Below are 19,349 nucleotides of genomic sequence, written 5' to 3'. Positions count from 1 at the left end.
GATATTTGTCATTTAGTATACTCCTTATTAGAAATGTAATACTTTTAAAATTATGTGACTCTGAGATGTCAAACCTTCCTCCTGTTGCTTTTTCTTTTCTATTTTCTTTCTTTTTGTCTCCCTCTATTCCCTGCTGTCTCTCCCCTTTCTTTCTAATCTGGGGAGGGGGCACTGGGAGAAGAAGGACCCTCCTTTCTTTTTTTTAAAATTTTTTTTCGGTCATTATAAATGTTTTTCTCTGATTTTATATTCAATGTATCATTGTTATTATAATAATTGAGTCCTATATTCTGTATTTTCTTAAAACAAATCAAATATTTTTAAAAATGGAGTGTAAAAGCAGGGAATATTATGTTGTACCTGATAAAACACTCTTCCAACCTTACTTGGAGTAGCATGTTCTATTCTGGTTACTACATTAGTGGATTAACGTGAAAGGATTGGAAATATTCCTGAAGATTTCAGAAGAATGTTTGAACCAATCAGATTGTTATATTTTTTGCCGCTTACCCACGCATACCTCTTTTATTTGGTTGACTTCTCTTAAGAAATGTTACATAATTCATTATACTCAATGATCCATCACCTCTATTTAATTGTCTTCTTATTCTTTTACAGTCCCTCAAGATTAGGATCTCAATATTATTTCAAATGCTTCTTCTTCACTTTGAGTGACAAAAGACCAGAAATTCTGAGCAGCCTTTGGGATATTGCATTTCTTTAATGAAATTTTGAGCATGTCCTTTAATCTTTTTCCCTGTGTTCCTGTTAGCTCTCTTTTGACAGAGTTCAGAATGCAGCCATAGGAAGTATGTGGAAGCTATGGAGAGCGTGCAGAGGAGGTTTACCAGGATGCTGTATAGAGAAGAAGTAAGTCTTATGGAACAACGTAGGCAGGGCTGGGACTTTGCTCATACAAAGTACACAGCCAGCACCTATTTCTGAGGGTGGGCGATACAAAAACCAGAGGGTGTGTACAAAGTGAAGGGAGGAAAGCTTAGGGGAGACATTAGGAGTAAGTTTCTTACACAGAGAGTTGTGGGTGCCTGCAATGCCTTGCCAAGGTTGGTGTTGTAAGCTGAAACATTAGGGGCATTTATGAGACTCTTTGACCGGCCCATGAATGAAAGAAAAATAGAGGGTTATGAGGTAGGAAGGGCTTAGTTTTATTTTGATAGGAAAGTATAAGCTGGCACAATATTGAGGGGTGAAAAGCCTGTAATGTGTTACAGTATTCTATGTTCTATGTAATGTATCTAATGTTGACTACATACTGCCAATAAAGCCAACCTTCTCCTTAGTCTTGAGGATGTGAGCAGTTTCGGGAATGTCACAGAGAGAGGAAGAGTGAAGGATTCAGAGGGAGTGTCATGTCCAGGCTTGTGGTAAACAAGTTTTAAAAGGGACTAGAGGACATCTTAAGTGTTAATCAGAATGGAGATTTGTGCGAGTGAGTGCTGCAGATAAGTGGCAGTAACAAATAAAAAGAAGGTAAGCTCAAGCGGAGCGGTCAGTGAAGAGTGGCCCCTGTGTGAGTGGTGCAGTGTAGGAGTGGTACTTGAGGCTGAGGCGAGCAGAGGCTGAGGATGATCTTCTTTCAGCTAAGCTAAAGTCAGGTAAGACTTTCGAATATAAACTAAGAATAGGTAGGGCAGTGGAAGCCAACTGGACAATACATTTAAAGTTGAAACGAAACAGGGGTCAGTACGGGCTAAGCATCTTTCACGCGGTATTGGCAATGTGTACTGCCACTTTCTACAATCCCAATAACAAACAGATCTTTGTAGGACAAGATATTGGAATGCTCTGATTGCAGGATGTGGGAAATCTGGCAGGGCATAATTGTCCCTAATGACTTCACCTGTAAGCTGCATCCAGCAGCAGTTCCTGACAGACCAAGTTAAGGAACTGATGCCAGAAGGGGATGAACTCCAGATTATTTGGGAGGCAGAGGGAGTGATTGACATGAGTTACAGGGAGGCTATCACATCAAAGAGGCAGGAGGAGGGTAACTGGGTGACAGTCAGGAGTGAGAAAGGGAACAGGCAGGTAGTGCAGGTAACACCTGTGGACATTCCCCTCAAGAACAAGTAGACCATTTTGGATACTGTTGGGGAACACAACCTACCAAACCATAATTATCAGGTATCTGACACAGAGTCTGGTTCTTTGGCTAAAAAGGAAAGGGAAGAGAAGAGGTGAGCTGTAGTGATTGAGGATTCCATAGTAAGGGGGACAGACAAGAGATTCTGTGGAAGGGATTGAAAATCCCAGATGGTATATTACCACCCTGCTGCCAGGGTCCGAGATATCTCAGATCAAGAATCCTCAGGAGGGAGAGTTAGCAGCCAGATGTCATGGTCCATGTAGGGACCAATGACGTGGTAGGAAGGGTGATTAAGTCCTGCAAAGAGAGTTCAGGGAGTTAGGCACTAATTTGAAGGACAGGATCTCTAGGATTGTGATCTCAGGATTGCTACCTGTGTCTCATGTTAGTGAAGGTAGAAGTAGGAGGATAATGCAGTTTAACATGCGGCTAAAAACATGCGGCTAAAGACATGCTGGAGGGAGGACTTCATATTTCTGGATCATTGGGCTCTCTTTCAGGAAAGGCGGGACCAGTTGGTTTGCATCTGAACTGGAGTGTGACTAATGTCTTTGCGATTAGCTAGTGCTGCTCCTGTGGGTTTAAACTAGATTTAGAGGGTAATGGGAACCAGAGTGTAAGAGCAGATAGGGGATTGGAGGAGGGAAAAACACGTGTAATGTTAAAAGTCTCATGGTTGCATGCTTACCTTTGTCGGAGCGGTGCCGGCCGGTGCTGATGACATAAGCAATGCGACGCACAAGAGTAATAGCGCGCATGCAGGAGGAGGAGTGTGAGAATGTCAAGATCACTCATGCGTTTTTTTCAGCCAAGCTATCACAGGCAAAGTATAGTATGCTTGCTCGAGAACTCTTGGCCTTCTATCTTGCAATTAAACATTTCCACTTTTTATTGGAAGGTCACCCTTTCACTATTTATACAGACCACCAGCCTCTTAAGCATTCTGCAAGTACAAACACACATCTCGACTCGCTTAGAAAGATTCGGCACTTGGACTTCATCCTACAATTTTCATTGAACATACAGCAGATCCAAGGAAAAGCGAATGCTGTAGCCAATGCCCTAACCATCGATTTCACCGCCATGGCTTGTGCATAGCACACCAATCCCAATCTCATCTGGTATCTTTAGATCAACTCTAGATAAACTTTGTGACCCTAGATAAATCAGGTGAAAAATTAATCAGCGATTTTTCCACAGGAAGGCCTAAGCCTTTTGTGTCAGTTGAGGCAGGAGAATTTTGAGTCTCTTCACAATCTATCACATCCTGGTAAAAGAACATCAATCAAACTAGTTACGGAAAGTTTTACCTGGCCTCATGCTAAACAGGATGTTGGATTTTTGGCAAGGACCTGATCATCATCTAAAGTTTCCAGGCAAACAAAATCCAAGCTTGGAGAATTTGTTTTCAGGATTCCCATTTCCAGCACATAGACCTAGATTTGGTAAGCCCACTTCTGCCATCCTGGGAATATATTTATCTTGTTACATGCAAAGATTGGACTACCAGGTGGCAGGAGGCCATTTCTATCACTGACATTTCTGTGAAGATGGTCACTATGGATTTTGTGGATCATTGGATTCCACCTTTGGTATTCCAGCCACTAGTACAACTGATCAAGGGTCTCAGTTCAAGTTGGCATTATTCCGAGTTCTCACTGATCTTCAGGGCACTACCCATATTCGTGCTAAGGCTTATGATCCACAGGCCAACAGCCTCAATGAGTGTTTCCATTGAAATTTTGAAGGCAGCATTAACAGCAGGTGGGGATGCATCTACATTGAGGGAATATTTGTCCAGGGTTAGTGCCAGAACAAGTCTTAGTGGGGGGGCAGGGCATTAGGGTAATCACAGGGGGCACAATTTGACCTTTGAAAACTCATTCAACAGGTGGGGGTGCTGCCTACCATGCACCTCCTCTGTGTGACAGCACCACTCCTTACCCCTCCTTCTGATGTAGCAGACAAAAGCACTGTTTATATTGCTAGTGATGCTAGACGCTAGTGACATTAGGCTACGGGTCATAATATCTCATTTGAAGGGCAATGGTCACAAGTGGGTGGGGGGAGGTCACAATACATTGTTTGGGGGAGCAATGCCTGCAAATTCCTCCCCCTCCCCCGGCATCAACCCTGAATTTTCCCATGGTTCTCTTTGGATTGCGTACTGGTGTTAAAGCAGATCTTGGATATCCAGCAGCAGACCTAGTATATGACACTACGTTAACCTTGCTAGGCGAGTTTGTGAATCCGAGTCCAAACACAGCACTTATGATCCGGCTAATTATGTTGACTGTCTTTGGGAAAACATGAGATTACTCCAACCTGCTCCTTCGTGATAGGCGCCGCCTGCAGTATATGTGCTGAATGATTTACAACGCTGTACTCGTGTTCCTCTGGCATAATGATGGTCGCAACCACTTCAGCCCGTTTACAATGATCCTTTTCAGGTTTTACGATGCCACCCGAAGACTTTTGTGTTTGATAAGAATGGAAAGGTTGACAAGTTGAAGCTGGCGTATATCGACGGTCCATGCTCTACGTCAGAGACTGAGTCAGGGGACCAATCACATCCTTGCCAGTTGGACCATGCATTACCTGTCTTTCACTATCGTACGAGGTCGGGCTGAACTGTTAGCCCCTTGACCATTATGTAGCGGGACAATTCTAATCAATCATCTCCTTGCAGGGCTTCGAGGCTGTGGGGGAGCGGGGGTTGTCAAGGTTGCATACTTAGCTTCATCAGGAGTGGTGCCAGCCATTGCTGATGACATAAATGATGCAATGCTGGGGGTGGGGGGGAGTAATAGCTTGCATTCATGGGAGAATTAAATTTTATTATATGGGTGATGAATCTCAGATGCAAGAGGAGGAGAGTGAGAGTGTCAGGATCACCCTTGTGACAGTGAGGTAATGAGAAGGAGAGAGAAGTTTAGCTGGGTGGTGTTTAGAGAGGTGAAGAATCTAATGCCTGGAGAATAATAAAAGCAAGTCAACTTCCTGGTGTGCTGAAAGAACGAGTGAGTGTATTCTTTATTTGTTTGTAAGCTGTGGTAAATCAGTGCTGTTACAGAAGTCAACGCTTGTACAAGGTGGAAGTGTTCTCAGGTGCATCTATATCAATGCAAGCAGTCGAGTAGGAAGGCAAATGAGCTTAGAACATGGATTGGCATATGGAATTATGACATTGCGGCCAGTAGTGAAACAGTAGGGGAGATATATGGGGCAGGAGTGGCATTGCATGACAGGGAAAATATCACAGCTATGTTCAGACAGGGCAAACCAGAAGGCTCGTCTACTGAGTCTATGTAAGTGGAGCTGAAGAATGTGAAAGGCATGACCACACTCATGGGGTTGTATTATAGGCCACCCAATTGTCAACCAGTCAACAGCAAATCTGTAGAGAAATAACAGATAGTATGTGCAAGAGGACATATTTTGTCCAATGATCATAATGGCATTAGTTTCAAGTTAATTATGGAGAAGGATAAGTCTGGGCCTTGGGTTTAGATTCTAAATTGGAGAAAGGCCAATTTTGAGAAAATGAGAAAAGATCTAGAATGTGTGGATTAGGATCATTTGTTTTCTGGCAAGGATGTAAGAGGTAAATGGGAGACCTTCAAAGGTGAAATTTTGAGAGCACAGAGTTTGTATGTTCCTAACAGGATTAAAGGCAAAGTTAACAGGTATAGTTTTTGAGGGATATTGGAGATCTTGATCAGATGAAGAGAGAGGTGTTACAATTCAAAGTGATTGGCTATGTATGGAGCAAAAAGAGATTGAGGAGTATCAGTATTTACTCAGTAAACTGGCACAGAGTCTAGTGCGTACGTAAAGAAGCAATGACGTCATGGAAACTACAGATTAAGGAAGGGAAGGTGCTTGCTGTCATAAAGCAAATTAGGGTGGATAAATCCCCAGGGCCTGACAAAATATTCCCTCGGTCCTTGAGGGAAGCTAGGGTAGAAATTGCATGGGCTCTGGCAGAAATATTTAAAATGTCCTTAACCACAGGTATGGTGCTGGAGGATTGAAGGTAGCTCATGTTGTTCCATTGTTTATAAAGACCTCCAAAAGTCACCCTAAAATTTATAGGTCACTGAGCCTCATTTCAGTAGTAGGTAAATTATTGGAAACTGTGCTAAGAGATCCAATATATTATTATTTGGATAGCCAGGGATTGTTTAGATATGGACAACATGGCTTTGTGCATGGTAGGTCCTGTTTAACCAATTTTATAGAATTTTTTTGAGGTGGTTTCCAGGAAAGTTGAAGAAGAAAAGGTTGTAGATGATGTCTACGGTGACTTTAGTAAGGCTTTTGACAACGTCTCATATGGGAGGTTAGTTAGGAAGATTCATTGCTCCCCAAAACAATGTATTGTGACCTCCCCCCACCCACTTGTGACCATTGCCCTTCAAATGAGATATTATGACCCGTAGCCTAATGTCACTAGCGTCTAGCATCACTAGCAATATAAACAGTGCTTTTGTCTGCTACATCAGAAGGAGGGGTAAGGAGTGGTGCTGTCACACAGAGGAGGTTAGTAAACTGGATTTGACAATGGCTATTTGGGAGAAGGCAGAGCATAGTGATGGATGATTGCTTTTCAGACTGGAGACTTGTGACTAGTAGTGTGCTTTAGAGATTGGTGCTGGGACCATTGTTGTTTGTCATCTATATCAATGTCCTGGATGATATTGTGGTAAATTGGATCAGCAAGTTTGCTGATGACACTAAGATTGGAGAACAAAGAAGGTTTTCAAAGTTTGCAGAGGATCTGGATCAGTTTGAAATATGGGTGGATAATGGCAAATAGAATTTAATGCAGACAAGTGTGAGGTGTTGCATTTTGGAAGGACAAACCAAGAAAGGATGTGCAGGTTAATGGTAGGGCACTGAGGAATGCAGTTGAACAATGAGATATAGCAATATAGATACATAATTCCCTGAAAGTGGTGTCACAGGTAGATAGGGTTGTCAAGAGAGGTTTTGCCATATTGGGATTTATAAATCAAAGTATTGAATATAGGAGTTGGGATGTTATAGTAAAGTTGTACAAGACATTGGTGAGACCAAATTTGGAATATTATGTGCAGTTTTGATCATCTAACTACAGGAAAGATAGCAATAAGACTGAAAGAGTGCAGAGAAGGGTTACCAGACTTCAGGAACTGAGTTAAAGGGAAAGTTTAAGCAGATTAGGACTTTATTCCCTGGAGTGTAGAAGAATGAGAGGATATTTGACAGAGGTATTTAGAGGGATATAGACAGTGTAAATGTAGGATGGCTTTCTCTACTGAGGATACATGAGATAAAAACCCGATGACATGGGTTAAGGGTAAAAAGGGAAAAATTTAGGGGGAACATAAACGGGAACTTCTTTACACAGGGAGTGGAGGGAGTGCGGAATGATCTGCCAGATAAAGTGGTGAATGCAGGCTGAATTTTAACATTTAAGAAGAATTTGGACAGGTTCATGGATGGGAGAGGTATAGAGGGCTATGAACTGGGTGCAGTCAGTGGGACTAGGCATAAAAAGTGATCGGCCTAGACTAGAAGGGCAGAAGAGCTTGTTTCTCTGCTGTAGTGTTCTATGATTCTATGGTTCAATGTGAACCCTGGAAGAGGTTATTGATACTAGATTACTCAATCTACCAATGAATTTGAAGAATTTTGTCATGACAGTGTTTGTGGTATTTTTCCAGTGTCTTGAGATCCTGAATAAAAGAATTCCTGATCTCAGAAGCTGGAAGAAGGCAATGATTGGTGCAGGTGGATATTGAGTTTTGAGTCAGGATTGTGGAATTGATCTTCAAATGTCTATTTTGTCAGTCCTCCAATGGCTGTGCTAGCCCATTGAAAGTGTTAGTGAGTGTCATTACCGACATTGGCCTTCACTGGGATATGGGAAGTGGTCCTCATTTTCTAGGGTTTTGTTGTGAATATTGATTGTCATGGGGATATTGTGGAGCAGCAGAGGCAGGTTGAGCAGGTCCTTTGTTTTGCAAATGTTGAATGCATTGCTCAACTCCTCATCTGCTTTGGTGAATGAGTTGATAATAATTTGGAGGTTGAGACCAACTGCTGTATTTAGCAACCCTTTCACAACGATCAATCACAAAATGCTATTGCTCTTAATAAAATTATATTGAGGATGAACAGAATATAGATTCAATGCTGTCGGTTTGGTGAAAGAAACTGAATAAGGGCGCTTAACATAAAATTCTATTAATGGGCAGGAATATGCATTGGAGTTCCTGTTAAAAACAATGGGGAGAGGAAGAATTAATGTTATTTTAAAGAATGGGATATATTACATTGTCCTTGATTTCCAACAAAATTGTGTTAATTACAATGATGTGTCTTTGTTGCTTTCCCATAAGCAGCGATATATAATACTACCTCTACATTGTGCACATGGCATGAGATTAAAGCTCTATTCATTTGATGCCTGAGGCACAGGCTCCTTTACCTCATTACACTTAAAATAATTGTGGATCCATGCAACATTAATTCCATTGACCTTTGTGTTACACTTTGGAAAAGTATTCCAAAATACTGCTACTCTACAAATCTATATCTTTGGTTTTCTTTTTTTAATGTCATTTCAATCACCTGTCTTAAAGTAATCTCATATTTCATTTTCACTACACAAGTTAAACAGCATATAGAAATAATTCTGGAGCATAAATTGTTTTTAAAGCAAACATCACGAAAGGTTCTTTGTAGCAGCAAACACAATTGATTTTCATTGTGTATTGTAGGGCAGTATGATGACCATACTCCATTATGGTATTGATACTCAGATGTTAGATATCAACCACAGATTGAATTTTAATAATGCATATGAAACTCACTTTAATAGAAACCTTCAGCTAAAATCATAGTAAAAATATTTAATTATATAAATATCAGGAAATATATCAAAGGCATATATTAGTCTTTCCCTTTCCTGTTCTGCACAAGTGCAATTCCTTGCCAGGAATATGAGAGTACTGAATCATTTTACAGACAGACTTACATTCATTAGCCTGGACTTTTCTGGTAGTGGTGAGCCATCTGCACTCAATGCTCCCAACTTGCTAGATGTCAGAATTTAGTATATATTCCAGTGATAACTTAGTTCTAAAGCTGAACTGATTAGGTAGATGGTTGTACATTCCATACTGGAGTAAGTCCCATCTCATGCTAGGAATGTAGTTGCCCCATTTACAGTTTGAGCTGGCTGGAAAATGAATAAATAATAAATAAATGTTTTAAATTCTTGTGTTATTAATTTGTAGGAGTATTTTATTTATTTTAGCATTCATAAATACCTTTTTTTTATTCTCAGAAAGCAATAAATCCCAAAATTAAAAAAAAAATAAAAAAAGGGAAAAAAAACAAATGCGCCGGTTAGGTCAGTGTTAACCAAGGAGAAATGGCCTTCACTACTAGTGGCACAAGGCCTTGGAAGAGAAAAGCTGAAAAAAAAAGAGAATCCTCCTCCCCCGGACAGAATATCAAAATTAAACTTCAGTCAATCGAGTATGATGAGCTTCTTCAGGGTCTCTGTTACCTTGATCGTCATCGATTTCAACTTGAGCCTCAGTCGGCTGTCCTCCAGATGGAATCTCTCCTTTCAGTTTTTCTTGATCCCCCTCATGTTGAGATACGGAAGAATACTTTCCATTCTGCTTAATGTTAGGCAATGAATTGGAAAATTCCAATGCTTCAGATTCATTAGCAAAGAATTGAGCTTGATATTGTCCATAAAAAAAACTTTAAGGACTGCTGGATACTGAAAGGCAAATTTATATCGCTTGTTCCACAAAAATGACTTAGCTGGATTAAATTATTTTCTTCTTTTGACAAATTCATTACTCAAATTCACATAAAAAATACTCAATTATTCTGGATCACAAAAGGACCTTGTTGTTTCCTCTCTTTTTGAACTGTCATTCTTAAAATCATTTCCCTATCTTAATAACATAGGCATTTAATCAAGTCAGACCGTGGTGGTTGTCCCGGATACGTAAAGCTCTCTGTGCTCTATTGAACTCCAAACCATTTGGAAAATTCTCTGGTCCCAAAATTTCAGGCAGCCACTTTTGAAAAAAATTCACTGGGTTGTTACTTTCAAAATCTTCAGGAAAACCAACAATTTTCACATTATTTCTTCTACTCTAATTCTCCAACATATCAACTTTCTGCAATAAATCCTTTTTCTGAACTTCCCAAGCTGTCGAAGAATCTTCTATCTTATTAACTGTATCTCTACATACTTCCATCTCCATATAACAGTCTTAGAAATCTTCAAATTTCTGAACTTGAATTTTAATTTTATCAACAGATTTATTACATTTTATATTTGTAAAATCAGCTTTGACTTCAGCAAAATTTCCATTCATTTTCTGATTAATTAAGTCAATTTTTTCAAAATTTTTTATCACCTGTGGGTCAATAGGTTTTGGGGTAACATAATATGTACCCACTTTACCTTGAATGTATTGATTTCCTGCTTCTTCTTCTGTTTTCTCTCTTTGTGACTGTTGTATAAAACTTTCCTCTTCTCCAAGTTCTTCTTCTTCCTCTTCTGTTGATGTTGCTAAAGGCTGGAACTGTAAATGGGCATTTTGTTTAGCCCTTGTCTGACCAGCGATCGCTATCGGAGTCGGGTCCACAGGCTCCGTCCGATTCAGTCACTTCCATGGCACACATGCGTGAAGTTCCCCACATGCATGTTGTCTCCACAGTGGTCTCTGTAGTTTTTCTCCATGCTCCAGCGCCATCTTCTCCAGCTCCCTGAGAAGGTAGGAGTAGAGTGCAGCCCCCTCTAAATCAAGAATAAATGTGGGCTTGCACGAAATGTTACTCTAATACTCATGACAATGAAAGATATTCCATAGATTGAACAAATCAAATTAAAAAGAACCTTGAAGAGAGCTGATTTCTTAGAACCAACCAGCTATTTTAGATCTGGTATTAATTAATAATAGTAATGGATGGATCCCCTTGGAATGAGTGATTAAAATGGTTGGTATTTCTGAAGGGAATGATTATTTCACGAATCTTGTCGAGGGTAATGGTTAGATTGGTTGTCTCTTGCATTCTGTCGTGCTTCTGTAATGATTGACAAACCAGAGAGCAACAGTATTTAATGTTGCATTCGGTCTATTGATCCAAATGTTGAATCAGAACTGGAACTGTTATGTGCTGCTTGATGACATCAGATTAATAATATCATGATGTCCTAAGTTAATTGGAATTATATTAAAATAGTAATATTCCAGTTCAACAATCAGAGGGCAGAAACATTCTGATGCAAACCTAAAAATAAAATAATGAAAATCTTGACATTTGAGAAGAAAATTGATTTTTAAAACTCTTCAGAGCCAGGCAGCATCTAACTAGACAACACTAACTCTTCATCCAAAATGTCTGCACTCTCCCCAGAAACTCTTTGACCCGCTGAGTACTTCCAATATTTTTAGTTAGAGTTTTGCAAAGCACAAAGTTGCTATAATGTCCATATCATGAGTCATCACAAATAGTTTGATTGATTTAAAATTACAGTCATGTATCTGATAATGATTAATATCGCAGCAAAATTTTCATCCTTACCTTAACTCTCTCTTTGGTATTTCCTCACTTACCATATAGAGAAGACATGCAAGATGATATACGTTATCCATAATTTAGTCGAACAATGACAGTACAAATATTGAATAAACAGAGACAGGCACAAGAATTTATGATAAAGATGTGTGAAATAAAAACTTTTAAGAGTTCATTGATGAACCCAATTGATATTCATTTTGCTTGTGAAAAGTAAGGTAGATAAGGGATTTGCACAAACAGCAGAATTGCTGCAATGGGAGGTTTTGCAGCCAGCAGTTTTGCTGCACTGTTCACATAGTTCTTATTATGTAAATTGCTAGAACACTGATACAATAAATGACAACATCATCAGTGACCCATTGACATTTTACTTACCAATCACATTGTGCCATAAACAGCTGAAAACAAACACCTTGTGGAACAGGGAGTTAATTGCCAAAAACAATGGTGATTTCATATATATAATTAGATCTATAAATCTATAAGAAAATAGAAGAAATTAATTTTAAACCAGACCCTGGGAATTCCTTTCCTGTCTCAGCACTGGGATGAAAATGGATAGATTTCTGTTACTAGGTACAACCGAGTTGATAGAGAGTAGCACCTGTAATCACACCAGTTTAAATGGGTGTGAATCCTTGAAATGTTAAATGGAAAATATACCAATCCACCTCATAATTCATTTCTTTGAACTATTGTATTTCATCACCAACCAAGTAAACATGAATAAGCAAAGTCATAAAAATAAGATGTGTGTGTGTGTAAAAATCTACTTGGACCTCCAACATGAATATTCCTCATGTTCATCCCTACCTCCAATTTAACTTGTCAGGAAGGAAATTATGATTTCTTTCGCATTTATCTTTCATTCTATTGTGAATCCTGATGTAATTAAGACATGGAATATATTGAGTGAGTATGAGTGACAAACAAGTCTACTTCCTTGTCATTGGTTGTTCCTTTTTCTCTCCTTTCCCCTATATTTCCTTTGTAAGAACAACCATGAATTGTGCTATTACCTTTCCTTCTGAAAGGACATTCTGGCCTGGCAATTAAAGTGTCGTGTTTGTTCCCTTTGACTGAATAGTAATATTCAAGAATCCACAAAAAAATAGGCTGCAGGCCTCATTCAAGTGGAGCCAGGAAAGAGTGTAGAACTTCTGCCCAGAGTGGAGAGTCGAGCAGATCAGGGCGCAGACCATATGGATTCCAGGATGAAAGTTTTGTGGCTGGATATAAAGGGAATGAAAGTTAGGAGCCAAGTTATTGTGTGCACCAGCAGCAATGGCGCTGGAGGAGCAGCAGTATTGTGGGGGCAGTAGCAGCCACAGCAGAAACCTCCTTCAATGAAGGGGTCAGGAGATGCATTCCTCCTGCTGTGACCTCCTGCATGTTCCTCACCGAAGTTCTGGCCTGTATTCTCAGGTCTTGATTTTTCTGAGTGGAACCAGGAGGAACAAATTTCAAGGACAGAAAAGATCTCAGTTACAGCATTGGAGACACTTGTGAATTAAGATGCTGAAGTCTGAAGAGAGAGAGAAAAAAATAAACAGGTGGAAGAACATACAGCATCTGTAGAGTCAGAGGAGTGGTCAATATTTTGGCTTGCTGAGTTCTTCCTGTAGTTTGATTTTTGCTTTAATTGTGCCCTTATTGCGTTATTAGCATTTTCTATTCAGACAGGAGCGCGAACGCAGTCCCCCACTACCACAAACCTTGCAGTCGCGTATCCTGCATTTGGGACATCGCAAGCGTCAGCACTCCCAAAGTGCAATGGGATAGCCTCTTCCTGGGAGATCGGCCATCCTGACCAACGATTCTCCCCTGCCAGGTAAATATGTTTTAAATTTACTGTTGTATTAGTCCTTCCCCGGTGGTATTTTTTGATATCTCCTGCTCGATGATGGGAAGATGAGTCAGCCTACATGAGGGAGATTGAAAACTTGGCTGAATGGTGAACCAACAATAACTTCACACTCAGTGTCACCAAGATCAAGGAGTTGATTGTTGACATCAGGAAGGGAAAACCAGATGTGTATGATCATTGGGGTATCAGAGGTGTAGAGGGTGAGGAAATTTAAGTTCTTAGTAGTCACTATCTCAGAGGAGCTTTCCTGGACCCCTTGCACTAATGGTATTTTGAGGAAAGCACATCAGTGCCTTTACTTCCTCAGGAGTTTGCAGAGATTTGGTATGACTTCCAAAACACTGGCAAATTTTAACAAGTATGGTGGAAAATGTGCTGAATGGCTGTATCACAATCTGGTATGGGGACACTAATACCGTCGAGCTTAAAGCCCTGTAAAAGGTAGTGGACAGAGCACTGGATATCACAGGTAAAACTCTCTCCACCATCAGGAATATATTCGGAAAACACTGCCTTTAGAGAGCAGTAGCCATTATCAAGGATCTAGACCAGCACTTCTCAACCCTTTTCTTTCCATTCACGTATCTATGTCATAAGTGCTCGGTGATTAGTAAGGTGGTAGCGGGTGAAAAGTAAAAAGTAAAAGTAAAAAGTTTGAAAACCACGGTTTTAATTGTACCTAATTGACTCGTTATGTGCATAACTCCAAAGGAAATGGGTCAATCACAATTTTTCTCAAGGAAAATATTTCAGTAAAAATTAGGTCTAGAGCAGCAATTCTCAACCTTCCCTTTCATACCACCTTAGGCAATTCCTTACTAATCACAGAACATCGATGGCATAGGGATTACTTAAAATGGTATGTGAGTGAAAAGATAAAGATTGAGAACCACTGATCCACACCTACAGGCTTTGTTCTCACTGCTACCATCAGGAAAGTGGTTCTGTATAGGTGCCACAAGACTCATGCCTCAAAGTTCAGCAAAGCTGCTATCCCTCTACTATTCAACTCCTCAACAATAAACTCAATCAGGGACTCATTTAAGGAAACTTACTTACAAAGTGTTTGTTTTTTTTTTCTTCTCTGTATGTCAGTCAGTTGTTTACATTTCTTTATTTGTGTACATGTGTTCATTGTGTCGTGTTTTTTTTGCACAACCAAGAAATAATAATTCTGCCTTGCCTGCAGGAAAAAAGAATCTCAGGGTTGTATGTGATGTCGTGCATGTATTCTGACAATAAATCTGAAATCTGATACCATTTTAATCTTTTCAGTATTCCTATTAAATGTAATGATAAATATTCTAGTATTCTGCTTCCATTGATACTGCACAATAATAATAAATTCACAGTAGCTATATTGTGTTGGGCTTTTCAGTGTTAACAGTGATAAATTGATGATATTCCTTTCCCTCTATATATGTTTTCACTAAAATATGTACTATCTATATTAAAATTTTGGAGCCTCTTTTCAACTCTGACATAATATTTAACTGTGAATTGATCTTAATTACATTTGTAGTTAGGCAATTGAAGGTGAGGTGAACTGTACAGTACAGGATTGCGCTGTAATAAATGAACATGATTTGTACTGTGTCAGAGCACTTCCCACTAGAATTATGGAATGTATGCACCAGGAAGCAAATCTGATTTTATTTTCAAGTCAATGCAAACTGTAATGTTGTAACTGAATCATACTAAAGTGCTTTTCAAAATCAATGCATTGGGGAATGGCAAAAATAAATTCAAAACTTTCCTGTATTTGATGAACTACTTAGCATCCTGTTCAAAATTCATGTCGACTCAAGAAACAAGTATTACCCTTTGGATGTAATTTGTATCAGAAATGGTGAAAAACAAACTAGGTTTGCTGGGCCTTGTTGGTTGGAATCATTTTGGTTTTCAAGTCTGTTTTATATAAATATAACGGTGATTAGAAAAACATACCATACATATTATTCTTGGAATTGGATGAAAACTGAAAAGCTTGCCGTTTCAGAATGCTGCAGGAGCACTGTATGGTGTTTAGATTTGGTCAACTTTTTGTACAGAGAGATTCTATCAGCTTTTTGGTTCTTAACAAAGGTTGCATGAATGAAGAAACAAACGTAGACAGTGTCTCCTGGAAAGTGATCCCAATCTGTTCTCAAGGTAAAATTACAATGAAGGTCACCTGTTAACCACCTTTGCAGTTGCAGTTTGTCTCCTGGTGGAGAGACTAACATTCCAGTCCACTCCTGGTGTATGTACCATGTTTAACCTATTGAAGATTGTACTTTGTGACAGAATAATCTAAATACACAGCCCTGCATTTGGGCCAAGCACTATTATGAACAGCTGTTGATTTTACATGCTAGGATTAGTTTCCACTGTGTTCTATGACAATCATGATTATAATTTAACAGTTCAAAGCTTAGTCCGAGAAAATAATAAGTTCAGCCAAACATTTTCTCCAAAGCAGATTAAGTTCTTCAGTCTTGAAAGAAATAACAAGTTTTCAGTTTTACAGTGTAATGCATTACAAGCAACGACGAACTGCCAACATTAAGTGAAAGATAAACCAGCAATCTTAATTTGCTTTTCACTCATTTCAGCAATTTCAAATACTCACTTGTCTATGAAACTGTTAACTGAAGTGTACTACTTCACCATATCTTAGAGAACATAAAACATTCAGATGGTTACAGGATAACTTCATTGTTGTTGAAAGCCTCCCTTCGGCTTCAGTCACCTTTCACAGTAAATAGTACAAGTTATAAGTGTTTTCACTTCTAAATTGGTAAGTGCATTAGTCATACTGAAAATGAGACAGATTAGAATCCTACTGCATGTAACCCCCCCAGTCAGAAAAGGTCCTATTGACTACAGTATTACACTTTGCTTTTTTTCACTGAGCCTACTTTAATCCAATTTGCCACTTTCCCTTGAATCTCATCAGTTTTTATCCTTTGAGTCAAATGCCTTGCTATAGTGTACACACCCTCATGAATCCTCCTCAAAACAGTCAGTCATGATTCTGGACTGGTCGACCTACTTGTGATATGCTCCAGTCTTTTAGTTAATAAAAGCCTTGGTTTGGAAAAAAAAAGTCGGTCATAAACCTCTCTGAACAACCTATGCTGACATAAGTGGTGATTTATGCTGCTCTCAATTTCTTTAGCACAATAACTTGCTCACCACTGATGTCCTCTTCCCTTCTTTGCACCATAAGGCTCTAGAATAATTAAAACTTATCATATTCCATAATGGCAGGACTTCCTGCTTTATTGGGAAGGGTTGTGGCTGTCATGTGGCAGCATTGCCCCCTACCTAGTTGGAGGACACACCAGCTGCCAATCAAGGTTTGGTTCCACCCCACCCATTAGTGCACACCTTGCTGTTGGTCACATGTAAATTACCTAGACTACCTTTTCCAGCCTGCCTGTGCTTGGCTGTTGTAATTAGATTAATCCTCCTGCCACTGAGCTATTGGCTCCCAGTAAATGATGTGGGCTTGTCCGTCCAGATCTATAAAGGTGCCATGTACTGTTTGTTCTCTATCTTTGCCAGCTTGGGATCACCCTGCTTCACTCCAGGCCTAGAAATGTGGAAGGGTGGTAGAGAAACTGTTGGTAAGATGTGCACTGTTAAAAGGGTTGGGAGTGTTTAATTAGTGTCCCTTGTAGCTTAGAGCCGAGCCTGCACTGAGTCAAGGGGTGGTGGGGCATCATAGTGATTTTTCCCTGATCATTGTGTGTACCAATTCATTGTGTGTGTGTGTGTGTTCTACATCAGTTGCCATTTTACCACACTTGCCTTCTGTAAATAAAATCCTTCCCTACATCAAAACTGTGTTCAAAATCCTTGCCTTTGAGACCTACCAAACCTGTTTCCTCACTCACAACACGTGTCTTTTTTTTAGCATTGAGTAGATATATCTGCATGTTTTGAAGTAATAATTTGCCTAATGTTCTGCTCAGAATATTTTAGAAATCATAATTAATGCTTCATGTGCCTCCTTGGAAATGGGAGAATTTTGAATCTTTCTTTTTAACTTGGTCCATGAGCTTCTTGGTTTCTGCCTCATGAGATGTTGGAATGGAATCTCATCTGTTAAGAAGGCACAATCTCAGTTTGATCGATACTCAACTGTGTTTTTGTACATGTATGATTCTTTTCAAAATTAGAATGGGACTTTCGTGACAACTACAGTCAAATAGAAGAACAGGATGAAAGAAACTCTTTTGGCTATTCTATTAAATCTTTCATGATGTCAGGAGTTCCCAGTATATTTTCCTGCTCGTGCTGATGAGTGCAGTCATTGCTGCAATGTGGAAGATTAGTAGCCAGGTCCCTCCTGGTAAATAGTCACACACAACAATATAATAATGATTAGGAAAAATACTTTAACCCTGGTGACTGAAAAATAATAAATACTGACCAAAACACTGAGAAATTATTCCTCTATTTTTCCTATATTTGAAGCCAATTTTTAATGCTTTCGCTGTTTTAAATTATTTGAATGACAACTTTTTGACAACACAATGTTTTGTCAGTATCTTGTTGGAAAATAGCTTTAAAATTAACTCCCGACATTGAGATGGATGCTGGGAATATTGTCAGTAATTGTGAAACTGCACAGTAAAAAAGACTAGCACCTAAAAGTTAAGTGAAAATTATGGAGGACCAACAGAAAACCCTAATGCCCAAAAGGTATACGTTTTGACAGTTTGGCTGAGACAGCTAATATTTTGGACCAATCTTCTTATATCCTTGGGCTAGGAAAGTGACATGAAACTTTAAGGCAGAAATACCTGAGGAAGTTTCATTACCATTCAGGCATTGAACACAAGTTCTTGTGCAGAGTAGAATCTTTGCAGTTCCTCCTTAGAAGATCAAACCAGGAATCATCTTGATCAAAGTAGATTACTGCTACGTGGTGAGATAAATTTATACATTGAAGAATACAACCTGATAAACAATGCTCTATTTGTGCTCAGAGTCATTGACCTGGAAATTCTGTGGCTTTTCCTGATCTTTTGATGGTGGGGGTGGGGGGGAATTGCTGAAATCCAGAACCCCCAATGAGACCACATAACTGACTGCTTTCACTCATTTATACCATGTCCCCACGGGTACCCCTGGTTGTCTGCCAAAGTTAAAGAATCCAGTGGAATTTCCCTGTACAGTCAAGCAACGGGCAAAAAAACTTGAGGAAATAAATAAATAAAATTTAAAATAAGAATAACTAAAAATTTAAATAAAAGTTTAAAATTGTAGGAGTAAATGTTCTTGGAAGCAGCACATAACTCTTTGATGAAGATGGGAGCAATTATTCAGCCAGCAGAATGCCTTGGTCACGCTTTGTTCATAGCAGATGTTTGAATAAAGTTAATTTGAATAAAATGGCAATTGCAGGATGGAGCATGGGTTGATGCCGCTTGCCATTGGCTCCCTGCATAGTAAGGGTCTTTAATAGTATATTAAGAATATTAGTAATATTAGTTTCTGTAAACTTAGGGGAGGAGGAGATTAATTATCCATAATGTTGTTCGTCTTTTGTTGACTCTGTGGCGATGGAATGACAATTAATGTTGTCAAAGAATGTGACTAAAAATAAAGAAAATTCTTTAAGGTTTATACATTCGTGAAAGTGAAGTTTGTTCAGTGTAAATACAGTATAGTATTTTCATCTTATAAACTGTTTATTCTTAATGTAGGAGTACTTGGAGGTGAGACTGCCTAGGAACACCAGGGGCTGTCGGCTTCTGTGAGTGGTGCTGGACAAGTGGC

General features: G+C 39.2%; 1 non-coding gene across 1 annotated transcript; it reads right to left on the bottom strand.

The window, feature by feature from the left end:
- Positions 1 to 13,388: 13,388 nt before the first annotated feature.
- LOC138759640 (U1 spliceosomal RNA) lies at positions 13,389 to 13,549 on the bottom strand. Its single transcript, XR_011354998.1, has one exon. It is a non-coding gene; the product is annotated as a U1 spliceosomal RNA (small nuclear RNA).
- Positions 13,550 to 19,349: the final 5,800 nt, after the last annotated feature.

The sequence above is a fragment of the Narcine bancroftii genome, chromosome 3 (genome assembly GCF_036971445.1).
Source record: "Narcine bancroftii isolate sNarBan1 chromosome 3, sNarBan1.hap1, whole genome shotgun sequence".
Taxonomy (NCBI): Eukaryota; Metazoa; Chordata; class Chondrichthyes; order Torpediniformes; family Narcinidae; genus Narcine; species Narcine bancroftii.
Note: the sequence above shows the minus strand (reverse complement) of the source record. Positions and strands in the feature narration are given on the sequence as shown.